The sequence below is a fragment of the Moschus berezovskii genome, chromosome 4, assembly GCF_049115385.1.
Source record: "Moschus berezovskii isolate FMDL1 chromosome 4, NW_MosBer_1.0, whole genome shotgun sequence".
NCBI classification, from domain to species: Eukaryota; Metazoa; Chordata; class Mammalia; order Artiodactyla; family Moschidae; genus Moschus; species Moschus berezovskii.
Window position 1 is genome coordinate 38,792,031 of NC_142463.1, and position 21,346 is coordinate 38,813,376.

General features: G+C 41.0%; 1 long non-coding RNA gene across 4 annotated transcripts in view; it reads right to left on the minus strand.

Moving 5' to 3' along the window:
- The window catches only part of LOC148778036 (uncharacterized), a 139,614-nt gene that overhangs the window by 89,013 nt on the left and 29,255 nt on the right, over positions 1-21,346 (minus strand). For 3 of the 4 annotated variants that reach the window (XR_016037195.1, XR_016037194.1, XR_016037196.1), the window contains 2 exons: positions 18,894-19,036; positions 17,461-17,520 (listed from right to left, as the gene is read on the minus strand). This is a non-coding gene — a long non-coding RNA (uncharacterized LOC148778036). The remainder of the gene's footprint in view (positions 1-17,460; positions 17,521-18,893; positions 19,037-21,346) is intronic. The other variant, XR_016037197.1, reaches the window with a different exon arrangement.

The window sequence follows — 21,346 nt, forward strand, 5'->3', positions numbered from 1 at the left end:
ATTGTTCCTTTATAAAATTTTCACAATTTATAACTATATATCTGTGAAAATTTGTCTATGTAACAGAATGACAAGTTCTCCAAGGGAAAATTTTGGGCCTTTTTTTAATCCTATACTCCATAATCAGTGTCCAACAAAATGCCTTTCATCTAATATGTTAAATAGATTTTTATCATTTAAGAGAATGAATAAATTATATCTCCCTGATGGTATTGGTTGCTAGAAAATTCAGAGCTGAATTTGTGGTTTAGCTTCATTTAATGTTCAGGGGTTCCTGAAGGGCATTTAGGGCACTAAGTTCACTCAAGGCTCTCAATTTTTTACTCCTACTTTCTCTTTAATTTCCTAATTTATTCAGTAAATTTGCTTACATTGTACAGATTATATAGTTTTGAGGCTTATCTTACCTATTTGGAAATTAAGGGAAAGGTATAGCTAAATGAACACAGTAAAGGACAGATAAAATTTAAGTATTCAGCAGGAATGCTGTAAACAAAATTTTTTAAGTGTGGAAAAAAATCCAACAACAATAAAGATAATAGACATTTCTCTCAGCATACTGTTTGATGTTCCCAGTTCTGGGATGCATTAATGTTAGTAAAGAATAATTAACTAACCATAAAACAGGATGTTGTTTGAAAGTCGCTACTAAGCAGCAGGAGTTCGGTTAAGATCACACTTAGGAAGCTAAGGATGATTAACCTTTGCCTAGGTTATAAAATGGCCCATTTGAGAACTGTTGCCACTGGATATATTACCTGGATATCAATTGGATTATTGAGTGAGAGGTTTTACATGATGTTTAGTGTGATGATATATCTCTGGTTACAAACTGTTTATGACAAGTGGAAAAGCCAATAAAAAATAAATGAAGATTTAAATGGATTTTTCTTCTTTATGTGAGTTGAGGTTAATTTATGCATATATAACTCAATACCTGTATATTTAAAAGAGATACTGGTTTATTATTTGTAATGAAGAGAGATGGCTATTGAATATGTAAGTGAAATTGTAATGCTGACATTGGAGCTCCTGTTTAAAGGGGATTTTCAGTTCACTGAGATTTTTCATTGGAATTTTTATTTGGTGCAAACTTTGCCAACTGAACCTTAGTTTAATTTGGCAATGTTACAGATCAAGAGAAGTCACTCTCATGAACTTGCAATAAATTAAATTGCAAATATACTGTATTTCCTTACAATTACAACTTGGATTTGTCATCAAGTGCACATCCTGGGGCAATCATTTTTTAAAAATTGTTAGATTTTTTTTCCTTACTTAAAGGTAAGTTGTGCTTACTGTCTTTAAACTATTTTCCTGATATTAGCCTAAAAGTATTTGTTGACAGGGACTTCATCTCTTAAACTTCTTTTTGCATTTTCCCTAGTGTTTAGCACATGTTATGTACGTGGGTTTGATAAATTCTTAGAGTTTAAAATGACTCCCCTTCTCTCCCTCCTTCCTTCAAAAAGTATTAACTGCATCACTGCTACAATTTGGGCTCCTTGCAGAGAATTAAGATACAAAGATGAGTAAGACGTGTGTGTCCTGTCTTAGGTTAAATAAGGGTTGGGGTACTGATATGTCATGATACAGATGATCCAAACTGAAGCTTTCTCCACCCAGTAGTTTGTCACGGCATCACCTTGTGATGATTAAATAAGGGAATCAATGAGAAGATATTTTGCTACCATAGATGCTACCTCAGGAGTTAGCTAGGTGAAGCTGTATAGGGAAAATGGTCTGTAAACTATAAAATGCTGTGCAAATATATCATTATCATAAATTATGTACATGTCATTCTCCATCACCACCAGATTATGAGCAAGAACTTTAATTCATTTCTACATCTTTAGCACATATATAATAAGCACTCAATAAATGTGTGCTTCGGTAAAATATTGAAGATGTATTTTTTAGTATTATGATCATCATTACTAGCACTTGATGATCAGTCACCAAGTTGTGTCTGACTCTTCGTGACCCCATGGACTGCAGTATGCCAGGCCTCCCTGTCCCTCACCATCTCCCGGAGTTTGTCCAATTTCATGTCCATTGCATCAGTGATGCCGTACAACCATCTCATCCTCTGTCACCTTCTTCTTCTGCCTTCAATCTTTCCCAGCATTAGGGTCTTTTCCAATGAGTCAGCTGTTTGCATCAGATGGCCAAAGTATTGGATATTTAGCTTCAGCATCAGTCCTTCCAATGAGTATTCAGGGTTGATTTCCTTTAAGATTGAGTGGTCTTGTTGTTTTGTCTTGTTAGGATACTGATATATGACATCCAGGGTTATCCTCCACTTATGAGTGCTCTGACTAAGCTGGGGTGCCTGGCAGAGCCCCCTACATGTGTTGAACCTGAGTTCCTTTGCCCTTCACTGTAAGTCACAGGTAGACAATAAAGCACAACAAAGCCAAACAGACAAATACAATTACAATAAGGTTTTTCATCTTGTAGCTCTGTTTTCCATGTAAATACAACTAAACTTGACATTATATGGAAAAGTCTAAGAACTCAGAAGTTTGAATAAGGTAGAATCAGAAGTTTGAATAGACTTGGTCAGAGCCAACAAAAACTATTAGCCTACCTGATTCTACCTTATTCAAACCTCTGAGTTCTTAGACTTTTCCATATAATGTCAAGTTTAGTTGTATTTACATGGAAAACAGAGCTACAAGAGGAAAAACCTTCCTTTGTTTTAAATTCCTCAAAGGCCTAAAGTTCTTTGTGAAGCTCCTATTTTGTGATACTTGATTATTTTTTACTCATATGAACTATGGATATACACAGTAATAAATGCTTTACACTCATAATCTTTTACTCCTGTGCAAAAGCCTGTAAGGTAGGTATTATTATCACCACTATTTTACAGATGAAGAACTGAAGGTTAGAAAGGCTTGCCCAGGGTTATTATGCCATATAACTACTATTGAAATCTCTGGCTTTCATATCCTTTAATTATTATTATTTTTTAAATTTATTTTAAATGGAGGTTAATTACTTTACAATATTGTGGTGGTTTTTGCCATACATAGTTATTATTTTAAGACATACTTTTTCAATCTTGTTTTCTTGCTTTATTATTTCAAAAGGATTAAAAAAATCCATCTCAAATTTTATGTTGAAAATTACCATACATACAAGGAGCATTCATATCTCATCCAAATAGATGAAAAAGCTGTTGATATTGTATCACATTTGCTCTTTCTCTACACACACAAACACTTTTTTTTCCTGAAACATTTGAATGTAAGTTATGGAGATGATGATGACATTTCATCCCTGAATGTTTTAGCATGCATTTCCCAGGAGGAAGGACATTCTTTCAAATAACTCATAATATAATAACAATACCATCATCCTAGTTAAAAAAAATTTTTTAAGTGACAGTATTTCCATAATATCATCTAATTGTTAGTTTGTATTAAAATCTTCTCAGTTGACCCTAACATACCTTTTATGTGTTTGTAACCATTTCACTATGTTATCCCTTAGATTTGAATCTCTAGGGGCTTCCAGGGAAACAAGGTCAAAGTCAGACCATGGCCAATTGGACTGACTACAGATTCCCATCTCTGGTTTCACAACTTTTAGTCCAGAGGCTTTCTCTTTTCCTTTTCCTCCTCCTCCCTTTTCATTTCTTTTTGGCTTCATTATACTTGATCTTTGATAGCATCTAAAATATCAAATAATACTTATTCATGAAATACTACCTGAGATACTTTTTATGCCTGCATTTAAAAAATACTATTTTCATTGTAAAAGTCATACATTCTAATTGAAGAAAATTTAGAAAACTCGTAAAGTAGGAAGAACTATTTTAAAAATCTATTACATTCTCTACACTCATACCTAATCACTCATACATTTCCTTTTAGAGTTTTTTCTCTGCACAGAATGCTTCAAAAACAATGATAAAATGCATATATAATTTTGTACTCTTTTTTTCCCCACGAGAATTTTGTGACAAACATATTTATACCATAGTGGTTAAGAGTGTGGGTTAGAGTCAGACTGTAGGGGTCCAAATCCTGATTCTGCCACCTATTAGCTGTGTGACACTGGGTAACCATACAATCATCACCCAAATAGGAACACCTATGGGAGTGAAGGGGGACACTGTTCATGATTAATCCAAGACATCAGGTACAAAGTGAGACTGTCCCAGAATGGACGGGCACCCCATGGCAAGTTGCCCAACAAAGGCTCCGTTTCCTCTCCAAACAAAAGATTAGTGTGACACTCAAATGACATAATTGAAAAATAGCACATAGCTTAGTGGGTGTGCAATAGATGTTGGCTACTATTTTGGCCTTTATAAGCATCCTTTTTTATGGCTGCATGATACTTCACTGGAAGACACATTGCAGTTCCTGTCATACTTAGGGGCATCCTTTTGCAGCGTTCTGGTGCTTCTCCCTCTCCTCCTCCCTCCAGTTCCCCTCCTGACCCTAACTGATAGATTGAGCCATGAATCTTGCTCCCCAAAGGTCCTCACTGAGACTCCTGTGATGTCCCAACAGGGATGGCCTTGGCTCATCCCCATTTCACAGGGTACAAATCCTGAGGCTTCAGGGTCATACTTTAGAAAATGATGGAATGGACAGACAAGTCCACCTAAGATTATTGTAGTTTCTACCTATACCAAGTTTTATAGTAATGACAATTGCCTCAAAGAAAACCCCACATCAAAGAGAATCAACATGAATAACACCTTTCAGAGAGAATCACAAAAATGACAACTCTGTACAAAGGCATCATAAGTAAGGCAAAAGGATAATATGGTAAAAGACAGATTGGGCTTCAGGGTAACCCAGTACTCTACTCCCTCTGCTAAATAAATCAGTTCCAGAGCTCCAGAGAATGGAATCTATGTTCACCATCCAGAGCTCTCAGACTAACTTTTATATTCTTTACCAACCACCCAGTAACTCCCACAGCAGTGAGGCTCATCATCTACTGTTGGGTCCCCCGCTGCCTCCCCCCGCATTGTGGGAGTGGTCAGGAAGATTTCTCTCCCTTCGGTTAAGGATGTGTGGTTTGCATACCCAACACACACACCACACACACACAATGTCTATACACATACAGTGTTGTTTCTTTGGGTTTTTTTTTTTTAATCTTTCTTTCCACAAAATATAAGATCCTAGAGGGCAGAGACAGCATCATAATTACATTTTATCTCCATTGTCTGAGATAAGACATGACAGTGAATACCTTCAATAGATATTTGTCAAATAATGAACACACGAGTGAAGAAAGGTAGGAAAAGAACTCTGTCTGTGGATGGACAGTTTTCCTAGGATCTTCTAGCTGGTTATGAGCACACTGAGGATGACCATGATGCTTTTAATCAGAGAATATTGTTTGGAAAACAAAACAGGATTCAGTGTCCTCTCTTCCCATTGGAAAATGCTGTGTTCTACAAATGCCATTCCAAATATAGGACATGATGCATACCCAATACTAACACATGCCATTTGAAGCTTTAACAAGACAGTCCTCCTTCAAATTTATAACAGTCTATGTTTAAAAACCTGACAAAACCAAAATGTGTTCTCCATAAATTATAGTGGCACCATTCCCGCTGCCGAAGTGAAGGTTGTGTCAGCATTTCCATTATTCTGTGGATCACTGTGTTTCAGGGTTTTAGTTCTTGGCTATAAAAATGCATCTTGGGTTTAAAACTGGCAAGGAACACCTCAGCCTTGGAACAAATTTGCTTCACCAAATTTTGAGAGCAAAGCCTATTTGTTTTCTTCCCCCTTCATCGATGACTTTAGTGAAAACATCTACGAATTTCATTTTCAATTTTATCCCCCTTTTTTTAAAAAAAAATCTGAATAGTTTCAGATTTTTACTGAATAGTAAAATCTTGTTTTGGAATTAGGAGAAGAAAAATGTTTGTAAGCCTTACTTTTAAAGAAAGATATTGTTCTGAAACTAGCTGCCCTCTTCCTCCCCACTCAGATTTCATTAAGGAAGGGTTAACAATGGCTTTATTTTGAAATGGGCAAATCAGATGGCTACGGCTGGTGGTAAAATTTGATTATCTGATTAGGTTAATAACCTCTCAACAACAGACCTTATTCTGTAGCTATTTGTTAGGTATAATTTCCCATTGGCTTCCTGGAGAAATCATTTAGTATAACTGTTCATACACTTAATTAAATTTCTTTGGTTTTATTTAAGCATGTATTTATTTGTGGTCCCTTGGGCAAGTAACATTTTTCAATATGGTTCTTGATAGTGTTATCAGAATGCCAATTTTTAGAAAGGGGGCTACAACTATTAGTTCAGTGAAACACTTAAATGGCTTTAAAAAGGTGTTGATGCTCATCCATATGAATGACAGCTTTCCCTAAAAATCAGAAGTTACTTATCTGAAGTTTTATTGATTATTTTTGAACTTTATACATAGATGCATATATATGTGCTTCCACCTTAATTATATTGTTTGGCTTTTCTCAGTAAGCCCTTGAGGCCAGGGCAGGAAGAGACATAACTCATCCCAAACAGTCAGGGAGGGCTTCCCAGAGGAGGCAATACCTGAGCAGAGCACCAGTGCAAGGCTAGGCATAAGGTAGGCTTAGAAGAGAAAAATGCAGTTAAGAGAATAAGACAGGAGATACTGTTAAATAAAAGGTAAAATTATCACAAGGTAATTTATTTTCCAGGCTTAAGCAACATATAGTTTTGGGGTGGCAATAGTTTATTACAGAGACACTAAAGTGAATACTTAAAAAAAAAAAATCAGGACTTCTGTGCTGTGAGATCACTATGGAAGCAACAGTAGCATGTGGCCCGGCCATGCAGGGGCTCTTCACTCTCAGCAGAGAATGTTGCTGCCACTCAAAGTCACCAGGGGCTGGAAGAGCTCCCGCTGAGACCCACAGCATCTGACAACACACATGCTCAGAACAGGGAAATGTGCGTTTTCAGGAGAGGGAGAGACAAACCTTTTGTTTAGCTAATTGGCACGTCAGAGTGTGGGATATGTGCGCTCCTGGAAGAAAGGTGTCAGGTGTCTGGGGCTCAAAATCCTCAGTGCAGGAGATCAGAAGAAGATCTCGGAAGCAGCTGTTTTTATTGAGGGTGTTCATGTTATTTTTTGCATTGGAAAAAAATAATTGAAATTGTGCTGACTGGGAAAAAGTTTGTTAGAAGGTTTAAAAGGAATTATGTACACAGTATATCTAACAATAATAATTATTATGAAAGGCAAGCCCTCAAGGTGATGAAGCTGTTCAGGTCAGGTTAACTATAGTGTTCTCAGCACCACCTTCCAAGGTATAACTGGGGAACAATTTCTCATGCACAGATCTGAAGGACTGAATTATAAGGAATAGTGTGTAATCACCACCTGGGGAAAGAGTGGGAACTGAGGCAACAGATGTAAAAGTTTATCAGGTGCCTAGCGCATGGGAGGATAGTCAGTGGGTGAGTGTTCTATATGCCTGGGGCCAGGTAAGGGTTGAGCACCACAGGCTGTCCTTGCCACTTCCCTGGGGAAAGGTGAGAAGGCCTGAGGACACAAGCCAATTGCCTTCACTCACTCCCAGGCCTTACTGTCCCAGAGTGGCCAAGCCCACCCTTGAAACTACCAGCTGCCAGAGCCCCTGGGGCAGCAGGACAGAGGCCTCCTCACCCCACCTGTGAAAAGCCATGCCACACCTGACCACTAGGAGGCAGAATCACATTATCTAACCCATTTACCGGCTCACACTGGTGTCTGAGCAACTTTTAAAAATAAGAATCTGTTGTGTCCAGGAGTAACCCAGGACCCTGGTTCATAGGGATTAAGGAAAAAAATATAGATCTTGTTTCTGAATTCTGGCTCTGCCACTTATTATTTGTGGGACCCTGGGGAAGTCACAAGCCTAGGTTACCTCATCTGTAAAATGGGGGAAGCAGCAACCACCCCTCAGGGTTGTTGTGAGGATTCGAGATGATGTCTAGCACATAAAAGGCCCTTGGTAAATAACAGTTGGGGCTTCTCAGGTGGTTCAGTGGTAAAGAATTTGTCTGCCAGTGCAGGAGATGTGAGTTCAATCCCTGGTTGGGAAGATTCCCCTGGAGAAGGGAATGGCTACGCACTCCAGTATTCTTGCCTGGGAAATCCCATGGACAGAGGAGCCTGGAGGGCTACAATCCATGGAGTCGCAAAGAGTCAGCCTGAGCAAAAAATAACAGCTATCATGATGTATGAAATGGCAGCTCCTCTATGTCTTTAAAAGTCACTAAAATCTGCCTGCCCACATACACTGGAGCAGATAAAATCCAGTTTGGGCAGCTCAAGGGTAACAGAGTTGGAAACTTGAACCCTTGTTAGAAGCCCCCAGCTGCTCTCTTTGGAACACACTGAAAGAAATGGAGGAAAGCAGCAGAGAGCTCTGCGTGCCAACCATCCAGGCAGGACCCCGCCTGAAGAGTCGCAGTCCCCTCTTTGGAAACCGGAAGAGCATGCCCTTAATCCTCGTGCTGGGAGAAGGCACGAGCAGTGTTCAGAGGAGGATTCAAGGGTCTCGGATTCTCCAGAGTCCATGAATACCCAAGGGTCCCTCAGGAGTGGAGGAGGGGAGCAGGGAGACCTTTGATGAGAAAGGGTGAGTATAGGTGGCCATGTGGCTGCTTCTCCCCACTAGGATAGCCCCTGAGGGTGTCTACCCCAGCAGCTGCTACTCTGCTGTCTAACAAGTGTTAGAGGCAGAAGAGACCGCAGGCCCCAAGGTGCCCACAGATGAATTCCATTTGACCTGTGTTTCCAGACTTCCTTACAGCTAGGGCTCCAGAAGGGGATTTGGAAGACAGCCTTGGCACCCCTCTGCCTTTCACATCTGTGACTGAATCTTGCTGACACAACCTAAATCATACCCCAAACCTAAACCATGAAGAAATGGGAAACGTCGTGCTTCACAGTCTGGTCTCTGAAGGACAGGAGGCCTCTCAGAAGGAGAGTGGGGTAGAAAATGAATGAGCTAGCCTATCCTATCCGCCACATGCGGACGTGCTCAGTCCCTTCAGTTGCGTTGCATCCTTTGCGACCCTGTGGACCGTAGCCCCCCAGGCTCCTCCGTCCATGGGATTCTCCAGGCAAGAATACTGGAGTGGGTTGCCTTGCCCTCCTCTAGGGGATCTTCCCAACCTAGGGATCAAACCTATGTCTCTTATGTCTCCTTCATTGGCAGATGGGTTCTTTAGCACTAGTGCCACCTGGGAAGCCCTATCCACCACAGGGGCCAACATTTATGAAATCCAGAGATTTCAGAAAAATCCAGATTTTCAACTTTTCTTGAAAACTTGGAGGACCTGATAGCCATGAACGCTCCCACTCCGTTCGCAGTCTCCTGACAATGGCTGTGCTTTAGGCAGGCATTGTTCTCCTGTTCCCCACCAGCCCCACCTGCTGGGCCCCTGAAGGCAGTGGAGTTTGCAACCCCCACCTTGGAGACTGTCTCCCTACTCTGGAGGTTGTTCAGTTTGACCTCTTATCCTACAGATGAAGGAAGTGAGACCCAAGTGAATGTATTTGCTCTTGGTTCCCTCTCTCATAGGTGGCAGAGGGGACCATGGAGCTCCTCCTGTCCCCCAAATCCTGGATGCTCTCCTGTTTTCACCATGCTGTTCTACCTTCCCAAGATGTTGCGTCAACCCTGGCTTGTGTCAGAGAGGTTGAAAGCAGCATCTAAGGGATCTACCTTCCCTGTTAAGCTTGACAGGACTTCCCTTTGGGATGGCCACACCATATCCAAGGGTCCTAAGCTTTCAAACAACAGTTAAATTGTGTTCCTCATTCTCTGTTTTAAGTCAAGGAAGGGTGTAACATATTCCCCACAAAACGATTAACATTTAATAAAAAGCTTTAATGCCGTGGGGAAAATTAGGCTGGCCAGAACGGCTCATTCCCTAAGGGTTGCAGATGGCCTAGGTATGACTAAAATTGCTGCTATCTGGAAAGCATCTTTAACTCACCCAAAGCATTTTCACTTGTAGCAGTGCACTGTGATCGTCTTTATTTTATTTTCAATTTTAGAGTTTAAATCCTGTAAGTCTCCTGCAAATGAAATCTGATTAAAAAACCCAGTACATAAAAGAGATCAAAGCAGAACAGTCTGGGTGAAGCTGGACTGGGGGACTTTGGATCCTACCTCTCTGCCTGCAAATTCCCACTGGGAGGCACTGACTGCCTGCCAGGCCAGGGTTTTTCAACATCTCCCTCACTGGTCACAGAATCACCAGGGTTGTTGGGTAAAATCCCCCAGCCTCTTACTGACCAGCTAATTCAGAATCTCCGAGCCCAGGCCAGGGAATCTGCATTTTAACAAGCCCTAGAAAGTGATTTTTTTATGCTCACTGAAGCTTGAGCTAGGTTCTAGGGAACATAGCTTGTAAACTCACTAGTTTTCTTTCTGTTAGTTCCACAACAGGTCAAACAGAAATTGTTTTGATTTTATAGTTGATGCTAGACTTGTCCAAGGTTGCACTCGAGCCCCACGTTCTTCCATCAACTCATCCTGTGTGTATGCACAGAGCTGGGGTAAAAACATATGGTTCACAGTCTGTCAAAGGTGGTGGTGGTACCCATTTCTGAGGCCATCAAGGTGTCTCCAGCCTGTCCCCTTTCCTTCTCAGGGAAGGAGAAGTGTGTCCCACAGTGGACAGGGCCTGTCAGTCAAACGGCCCTGGATTTGACTTCTGACTCTGTTTAGCAGTCATGAAGCTTGATTTTAACAACTAGAAGTATAGATGTAAATGGCCATATAGAGTAACACCAGTGTTTAATAAAATGGGAGCTGTTATTACTATTACTCTTAAAGATGGCCTTCCTGCAGAGAGGGCCCCATTCAGGCTGTCACCCTCCTGCATCTCTCTGAGTCAGAGCCTGGGTAAATAGATTAGGTTTTCCCCAGCAGCATAAGGGCTCCACAGGACACCGGGGGTCCCATGTGGCACTGCTAACCAGTACCTTCAGGTCTGGAGCACAGATATTTAGGAGAATGAGCCATCTCCATGAACCAAAGGAGGATTAGTTCTCCTCTGTGGCTTGGGCCTCCGCCCTCCCCCCGGGAGATCTTTGTTTTGTAGATGGCTTATTGCATCTCTCACAGCACCTCTGTGGAGAAGTCCCTGCCCCACCTTGAAATGGATTCTCTGAGGAAAGGGGGTCTTGGGATTCCTGAGGCTCCTGCTGGGCCCCAGGCTTCCCCTTAATCCCCTCTGAGAAGATGGCCTAGGAGAGTCCTGTCCCGCCGTGCCTAACAGGATAACTGTGGAAGGCGCCGCCTTCTAGCTAGGGACAGCGGTCCAAGCCGGTTCACCAGGCCTTCTTACAAGGGCATCCCTGCCAGCTCAGAACCATGCAGACACCTTTCCAGTGAACGCATGTCCCTGTTTGGGAGCCTTGCAAGGCAGTAAGGCTGCTTCCCAAGATGTGACCCAGAGGGTGGGTGTCTGCTTCCAAGAAGATGTCTAAGATAGACGTGCTCAGAGAGTAGGCCACGGCCGGCATTGAGAGAGATGACCCTGGGCCGGTGGAAGGAAGGCCATCTGGCCATGAATCAGGCAGGGCTTGACTTGAAGGAGGCGAGGAGTAAGGGAGAGGATCCTGAGCACCCCCTGGTCCACTGTGGAGGAGTGGGGTCAGGGGCAACTCTGTAGCAGGAAGCTGACTGGAGGACTATCACCCATCACCTCTCTGGTCCCCCATCCCAACTGTACCTCTCAGATCTCCCATGCACCCCTTCTCAGAGCACCTCTACCTTGCCTTTCCTTGTGGACTCAGCCCACTCATGAGCTCAGCCTCTGTGCTCCACGATGACCGTCCTCTCACCCCTCCCTGACCCCGCGGAGGTGAAACCCTCTCTTCTCCCTGATCCTAGCCTGGTAGCCTTCCAAGTTAAAACCTGTTGTTTTGGAACTCTTTTTATGTGAGTCTATTGAGGAGCTCATCCTAAAGGAGATCAGTCCTGGGTGCTCATTGGAAGGACTGATGTTGAGGCTGAAACTCCAATACTTTGTCCACCTGATGCGAAAAGCTGACTCACTGGAAAAGACCCTGATGCTGGGAAAGATTGAAGGTGGGAGGAGAAGGGGACAACAGAGGATAAGATGGTTGGATGGCATCACCGACACAATGGACATGGGTTTGGGTGGACTCCGGGAGTTGGTGATGGACAGGGAGGCCTGGCATGCTGCGGTTCATGGGGTCGCAGAGTCGGATATGACTGAACGACTGAATTGAACTGATTGATCACCACAGACTGAACTTATTCTTATTTATTATTTTGTTATTATTATGGTATTTCTACCACAGAGCCTGGCACACAGTAGGAACTTAATACATGTTTGATATATTGACTAAAGGATGGAAATAAGCATCTCATAAATACTTCCTGAGTGTCCCTGAGCCTGTGCCAAGTGCTGGGAGTGTATTCAGAAGTGCATTGAACAGACATGGGTCTGCTACCACGAACACTCCCAAGCACAGAAATAAATGCACACATGTGACTTGGGGCAGGTGCTAAAGGTACCAGTGGGAGGTTAAGAGAATCAGGGACAAGGGGTTTAGTAAGACTATCAGGAGTACCGGAAGGTCCAGGTGTAGGAGGCGGGAAAAGAGGCAGAGGGAAGGGCAGGTGAGGGGGCCTGAGAAGGCAGACCTGGGCCTCCTGGGAGAGCTAAAAGAGGACAGAGGTAGCATGAGCAAGAGAGAGAGGCGTGGAAGGGCCAGAAAGGCGAGAAGGAGCCAGGTCATCAGGGCCTTTGGGGAGGACTTTGCCCAGGACAGTTGTGGTTGACACCTGTTGTCCTGGGTGGTTATTAATAGCATCCCCTTTAACTCGCAGAAGTTCCCAGTTTGAATTATAAGTTGTAAGCTCACCCTTTTCATGGGCCACGTGAAGAGGTTTATATATATCCTGAGCTTCATGGAAAGTTAATGAAGAGCTTTAAGTGGGTAAATGGCATAATAGGCATTGAATACGTGAATGAATGAGGATCAGAGAAGCTTTCCTAACAGAAACAAACAACAAACAAAAACACCAATGCAAACAGGAGACGAGATAAAAGAAAATCTGAGAAGGAAGAGAGCACGTTCATAGCTGGGAAAATCCAGAGGAAAGATCCCTGGTTGGTTGGCTGGTGTGTTAAGGGGGGGAGGGGGGAGGGGATGTGTCAGACAGCATCTTGAAACTAAGAACTAAACAGATTCTAGAAAAGAATAAAGCAAGGCATTCTAAAACTGAGCAGCAAGTAGGAAAAACTGGGCCTCACTCAAAAAAAAAATCTTTTTGGCAGCATGAGGGATTTTATTTCCCCAACCAGGGGTCAAACCCACAGCCCCTGAAGTAGAAGCAGTGAATCTTAACTACTGGACTGCCAGGGAGGTCTCTGGGCTTCACTTTTTATTTGGCTTTGTGGGAGGTCTCTAGGCTTCAGATCAGCCTCATTGTTGACGATCTTCTCTGAGCTAGGTGCTGTTGGAAAGAAAAGCACGTGCAAACTCAAGGCCTGATGAAAAAAGTGGAAATTAATATGTGTAAATTATTATACACATTATTACGTATGGTATAACATTACATATTGTCATTTTGTGAAGTTATGTATGTATGTACATAATTATTGTATGTAACACTGTACATATTATATAAATGGAAATAATATCAATGTATGAGAAATGAAATAGAAATAAGAGGTCTGGAGAAGAGATGGGAAGCCGGCCATCCTGATGAGAAGGTGTGTGTAGTAGGTTAGAGAGAAGTTGGGGAGGTCCATAAGAGTGATTTAAGGGGATAAAGGCTGATCTTGAAGGAAGGGTGGGTGGGGAGGAGGGTGGAAGTATTCCAGAGGAGAGCTGTGATATGGTTAAAAGCTCTCAGGTTGGAAAACATCATAGTTTTAGCCTACATTTATTGAACGCTTCCTATCTGCTAGACTTATTCTACGTGCTTTACAAATATCAATGTTAGTCACTCAGTCATATCCGACTCTTTGTGACCCCATGTACAATTGCCCACCAAGCTCCTCTGTCCATGGGATTCTCCAGGCAAGAATCTGGAGTGGGTTACCATTTCCTTCTCCAGGGGATCTTCCCAACCCAGAGACTGAACCCAGGGCTCCTCTGTTGCAAGGCAGATTCTTTACCATCTTAGCCACCAGGGAAGCCCCTTACAAATATCAATCAGTATATTTAATTCTCATCATTGCTATATGGAGTAGGTGCATTTTGTTCCCACTTTACAGGTGAGGAAACTTAGGCATTAGGGTTGCTGTGCCTATTCAGCCTTCCTTTCCCTCTCCCTGACCTGCCCTCTACCACCTAAGAGGATCCTCCAAGGTCTTGAAGGCAAAGGCAGTGTGGAGTTTCAGAATTTTTAGGAGATGCAAGCGTTTGTGGAGCAGACCACTTATATGGTCAGGCGACACTGATTTTTGTCACGTAAGTCTGTGTAAACATATTCTATTATCATTCATGCCAGCGTTGCTTTCTTTAATTTTAAAATATTTTATTTTTATGTAGCTAATAACCAAAATATGATATAGTATTTCAGTAGCAAAATCAATATAAAAATAATGGTTGTTTTCCTACCAGCAAGATGGTTAGGGCACAGTCACAAGGCAATAATATTGCCTGCATTCCTGGGCAGAGTCATGGCATGAGTGTTGGCAAATGCTACAGACTACAACCATTATTTTTTTTACCTGCCTGGCAATCAAACCCCAGCCAGGATAGCAGCAACCTAGGATTTAACCCAGGTAAGTCTGACCCCGGAACCTGAACTAGCTACTGCTGTTCTGCTGCTGTCGTTGTTAAGTCGGTAAGTCGTGTCTGACTCTTTGCAACACCATGGACTTCAGCATGTCGGGTTTTCCTGTCCTTCACTGTGTCCTGGAGTTTGCTCAAACTCATGTCCATTGAGTCATCAATTCTTCGGCTCTCAGAATTCTTGATGCTTTCAACTTGTTCTGTTGTTCTATGGTTAAGAGTAATTTATTCAAGTTTCAACTATTCCCAGTTATTCAGAATGATTATCTTTTCTTTTAAGCAAACCAAGATGCTTTATGTTGGTGATGGTGGTTGTTACTCTGTATTGTACCTGGAAAATCCAGTCTTGAAACCTGTATCTGTGGACACTCTTGGCTCTGTGAAGTTAGATGGGCATGGATTCAGATCCTGAATCTGCTAGTTCTATGATCTGGCAAGCCACTCATACTCTTTGTTTCTCAGTCTTTGCATCTATAAAATGGGTACAGTAATACCCTTTGCTGGATTATAGGTAGGATTTGAGATAATGAATATAGCACGCTGGAATGTAGCAGCATCTCCACAAATGGCAGACATTGCTATTATAAGCAGCATCTAGAGAATTTCTGCAAAAATTTGCTGAGTCCCTCCTCCGCTTTTGAAGTGGCAAGTCTGCCACACAGTCTGTTATTTTCACTGTTTGTGAGGCAGGCTGTAGAGGAGACCACCCTCATCTTCTCTGTTGAAGGGTTCTTTCTCCTCCGGAAAACAACTGGCTGCTTGAGCCAGAGGGAGGCAAGACCATCATCTTCCACAATTTGTCATCAGGTTTGATGGATAGTATTCCCAAGTTAATGCCATAAATGCTGTTTGGAAATTACAATCCATGCTGCTGGTGGTCCAGCCAAAAAAAGAATTAATTTATAATCATGAATATAAATTTCAAAGATAGTATTATTGTCATTCAGGGTTTGAGTTATGGTACATATGGGGAGTGGCTTGTAGAACAGAAAACTATGTCGCTATAACTCAGTGTAATTCCAACGACAATAGTTATATCTATCACTTTGTTATAAATCAATCGATATCCTGTATTAAGTGAACAGTCCTTGCCTCCTCAGCTGCACAGAGGGGAGTGGCAGGGAGGCCTCAGAGCTTTGTTTAAAGTATTGCCAATCATGCTGACTCATGCCAACAGGAAGGAAGAAAAGAGATGCTTCAGAAATTCTTGCATGAACTCCAAATGCCTTGGTCCACTGGACAACATGGCCAGATCTATAAACATTTTAAAAAGTGAATGACATACCCAAGGGTTTAAAGATATGCCTTTTGCTTGCATTTTGTCTGAAAGGACTACATTTTCAGAACTGGGAATTATTTACTAATTGCAGACAGGATTCTGACTGAAACAGCATCAATCCCAGAAGAGCCAGTGTGCATTTGAAGGCCTCTCTAAATGCCATGAATCAGGCAGTATATCTTTCCTGTTAATCTATATTGGTTCCCTCCCAAAGGCAATTGACCCTGGGGAAAGGTAAAACAGAAAGAATCTGAGCACCACTGAGCTAGCATATAACCGGCTTTGAAAGTGCACTGCTGGGGAGAAGAATGCTGAAATATCACAGGGAGCAGTAGCTTGAGGAGAAAAGAAGATGGTTTGAAGTCAGTGGAAAGTAATTTTGCCAAGTGCAGAGTTATCTAGTTAACCTATTGTTCAACATAATGAAAAAGCAGGGCTATTTGGGAGTGTGTTACAGTGTGTAGTTTGTCAATTACCCAATCAGGGGGCATTGTTCATTCAGCCAGGATGGAGGGCATTACCCATACTATTTTATTACTATTAAGCCTCAACTTGGCATATTTTTATATAGACTATAGGGTGTTTAATAGCCATGCAGAACTAAGACTTTCTTCATCCTTTTTGGCCTAAGTCCATTGTCACTGGGCTACATTAGCTTTTGTCCCTGCAATTAGAGTGTTATAATATGCAGTACTTAGACTTAAATTGATGAGGAGGTAAGGTTTGCAAGAATTGTGGTGGTCCCTCAGTTTAAAAAATGGTCAGAACAAATAGAATAGGGTATAAGAAAACAGCCTAAGAGGCTATGGCAGATGCTGACCAAAAAATCTAGAAGGCATCTTACCCTCTGTGTAAAAACTCTGCATTTACAGTGTTCTGTATATACCTGAAAATCTCCTTCATCCCCAAGACGTCTCTGCATTTAAAGAGAGCAGATTGGAAAAACCTTTTAGGAAAAGCTGTGTTAAATCATGTTAGCACAAAAGAGACTTAAAATCATCTTTATCTTAAAATTTAAAATTTTAATTAAAAATTTTTTATTTTCAATTTAGGAAGTTCTTATTAAAGTTGGTCAACCATCTCATTTACAAATATCACCCCAGAGCATACTTAATGTATGACTACTGTTAATTATTGGAAGTCTTACAAGCAGTTTTAAATTTAGAAATGTATATATTCTGAGTTCTTCTTTTTTGAAGAACGTAGTACGAATTTCCATAATAAAACATTTCTCCCCTTGTACCAGAGGTAAGCTGTTCAGTGGTGTCAAATATTTTTTGACTTTGATAAAAATGTACTGAGGGTCAAGATCATCTCTTAATAGTTCACATTTCTATTTAATAACCTGCCTCGGTGTCAAAAGACACCTCCATCCTATCGCAGTTCCAGGAAGTATTATGCACTGCCGTCCTACCTCGGGATGCTCATCAGGCATGTCCATGTTATTCCATATTCGGTCCATTCCAGAGAAAGGCTAAAGGAGACAGAGGGTACAGATCTTGTTAGGTGCAGCCTCTGACACTATCACTATCAATTGTCTTTTGCTGGGGCTGATCATCACCTCAATTATCTAGTGTCCAGCCTACCTGATAGGTTTTTGCAAACTATAACTCTTCTGTCGATGAGCATGGAATAATGACAGCCAGGGGCAAATGGACAGAATACAAAAGAGATAAACCTAGAAGTAAAATACATAAGTCTATCTCTGCATATAGACATACAATATGCTTTTGGTACCAAGTGATTCAACATAATATATAGCCAGTGGTTTCTTTGCAGACTTGTTGAGATTATGCTAATATGCTAAGTAAATTAGATAGAGCTGTTGGCTTAAATATTTTTCCCATTTTATCATTTCAATGGAAATATGCTAAATATTTCAAAATATTGCAATATGCCAAATGAACATAAATATATAGAATTTTTCTCAAATCATTGCATTTGGAATTTATAGTAAAAACAATTTCAAAGTTAAATAGGGATCCTTTATTTAAGGGAAGATATATTTTCCTAAATGATTCCAATTGAAATTCAATTTCAAATTGAAATCATGAATCAAGGAGAAAAGTAAAATATACTGGTAAAGTATGCCGAGGCATCACAGCAGTACATATTTTTAGCCATACACACTTCCACACAACATGAGAAAATAGATTTTAGCACACTATTAATTGAAGTTTTGCCAGTGTGTGGTTCAGGAGGTTAATTTGAAAAGAATACATTAACAATATATTTATAGCATTTAAATAAATTAAAATTACACTTCACACATCAATAACACAGCTGTTAAATAATATTTTTATTCTATGTAAATCTCATCCATTCATCTCGGTTGTATAATAAATGACCATAATTACTGAGCTTCATTGGGAGGAAGGTCATTGGTAATCCTGTAATTCCTCATTGGTGTAAAGAGAGAAAACAGAACTGTTTGTGATGAATGTATTCAACCTTTTGCATACTTTGGTACTTCGAACTATGCATTAAAATGCAGTCCGAAATTAAGTTCTTCACTTTCACAGCATTTTTAATCGGCTGTGCTGATTTTTTTTTTTTTTGCAATAAAGCCTTCTTGAAGTGCTTCCTTGGTTGTTTCTTTTTCGCTGCAGGTGTGAGTGTGTGTATGTATACACATATATACCAAAGAGCATGCCACCAAATTCAGGCTTCCCTATGTTATATAAATTCAGCTTCATAAATCCAGGAAATCTTTTCTGTAAAAGTTTCCTTAATTTTCACTGCTTCATTTTACTTCTAAAAGGAAGCATGATTTTCATGTTCCCCTCAAACTGCGGGGTTCTAACCATGAATTCAAATTCTCAACCTGGTTTCTAGATGAGCTCTTACCTCTGCATATCTCTATTTTCAGGTCACCTGGCATTTTTTTTTTCCTTTGGAGAATCTTTAGCTATAACTTGGAATAGCTTTAGTTGTAACATCGTTCTCATTTTCCTTTAATGTGAAGAGGAAACCTGTTTTTCCTGGAGGGGCTAAAGATATGTAGAAGTGAATGTGAATGCTAAAAGTAATGGACCAACGATAAATAAATTACAGAGAAGGTAATGAATTAAGACATTAACAAAAATAGCTATGGTTTAAATTATCTGTATCCCCTGCTTCCTGCTAACCCTAGAGACCAGGGTTTCTCTCTCTTCAGGAGAGACAATGCTTGGGTTTTGCATATGGAAATAAGAACAAATGACTGTTAATTCCTAATGAGAAAAATATCAAAGTGAGTAGGATTCCCTATGTGTGCCAAAAGGGCTTATAATTGAAAGGGCTTTGGAAAAAAGGGTTCTAAGCAAAGGGAATTCCTTTTAATGAAACTTGGATTTAGTCCCATTATTCTAATAAAGTGTAATCAATTGGTGCCGACAATCCAAAGGTCTAGTTCAACCTCCGATTAGATGTTGGTTGTTTTTAAGATGATGGGCATGAAGAAGGGAAACATGAGTTAATAGGCTTTTAGGTCAGTGATCCACACTTCCTGAAGCAAGCTGGGATTTTTGAAGGAGGGCAATTTGGAAGCTGTCTTAGCATAAATCTAAAGCAAGGCTCTGACTGTCACGGGGGAGGCAGGCCCTCAGCATTCCCCAAGACATGCTTTGAACCGATCCTACTCTTAATCCAATTTACTCAGCCGAATAAGTCCCACTGCTTCAGCTTGCCAACAAATTAAAATCCAGCTTCATAAAAACACCTTGAATTTGGAAGGTATTGGCTGGCCCACTAGACTTGAAACTTCATTTATTCTGGCTAACTTCTCAATTATCTTCCCAGCAGTGGAGATGTGTAAAAGTGCAAAAATCAATAGGGTTCTATTCCCATTCTATTGGAAAGGGAAAAATTAATGAGATAGGACACTCTCTTAATCAGAAATAAATGTTTTAATTCAGATAATGACATAGTTTTCCCTCGCTGAAGGATGACAAATGCTGGGCTGCGCCCCCAGCAGAAGCAGTTTCAATTTTATTGTAAATATAAAAGGTATTGATTGGTGAGATGTACAAACCCCATTGCTTACAAAAGCCATTCAGGGGGACTGGGAAAACTATTAAGCACTGGGTCAGAAATCAATAAACAACACTGAAATGTAGCAGAGGTCGCCCTAGGCTTTGTGGCATCTTTGAAACCCAAGTGGCAGGAATAGTGACAGAAATGTCTCTTGTGGAGCAATGATGAGGATGAAGAGGGTCAGATGTTTAATCTCTTCTGTGGTTTGACAGGTCCTGGGAACAGAACTAATGCAGTCTTTCATGGCTGTCTTTGATTTAAATACATGCTGATTCATCCCCTTACTGACAACTGTATTTATTGGCTTTGGGGGAGCCCACTCTCATTGGCAAGGAAGAGATAAGGGTGTATTTGGAAGTCAGAGCCCTTGTGTTTATGCAAATCGGCCACACCTTGATTCACCCTCTCTCTCCTCAGAAGAAAAAAACAAACATACACCAAAACTTCTTTTAAACACACCGATAGATGGGGGTACAGTCTGCGAGAGTGAACCTCACATTAGAGCAATTACAGGGCAGATGATAGAGCATGAAGTATTTTTTGTAACAGCTGACTAAATGTAATATTTCTCCTTTTGGGTTTTTAATTTTAATGCTTGCTTTAAATTCAAATGTAGTTTAGGCTTCCTTTTTCTGAAGTCCTTTATCATGGGTTAATATATTCAACAGTTTCCAGAACACCCTCCTTTCACACAAGTTATTTGGTGGCAAAGAGATTATAATTTATCATCATCTTCTTCACAACCCACTCCTCCTGCACCCACACCCAGGGCACAAGTAGTTTTGAAGCTAGAAGATTAAGCCAGATTAGAGATCGTCCTCCTGATTTGACTGCAGTTGGCTTGAATCTTTAAATAACATCAAGATAGTCGTTGAACTAAAACACACATTTTACTGCTGAAAATTCTAGCCAAGAAATACCCAGAGTGAAGAAATATTACATAAGGGAAGAGGTTCCAAGCATGTAGTGGGAATCCAAATTTTCTAATAAGACATTGATTTGAAAGGTTTAAAGCTGAGTATTGAAACTTTTAACAACGTCATTTCAGAAGCAGAGAGACAAAGCCTTCCCTCCCCAAAAATGCCAGAGCGACGCCTTCTGTTACTCTGCTCCCCTCTTGACACGGATATGATTATGAGATTGGTGAGGGTCAGGCTGCCCATCAGTAGGTGAAGTGTTCAGCTGCTGAGGATTTGAGTTTCATCTCACCTCAGATATTATGTCAGTTTCATGTCATTTTCATCCCTGAGAATGATTTGAGAGCGCTCCTTGTCCCCTGTTATTGC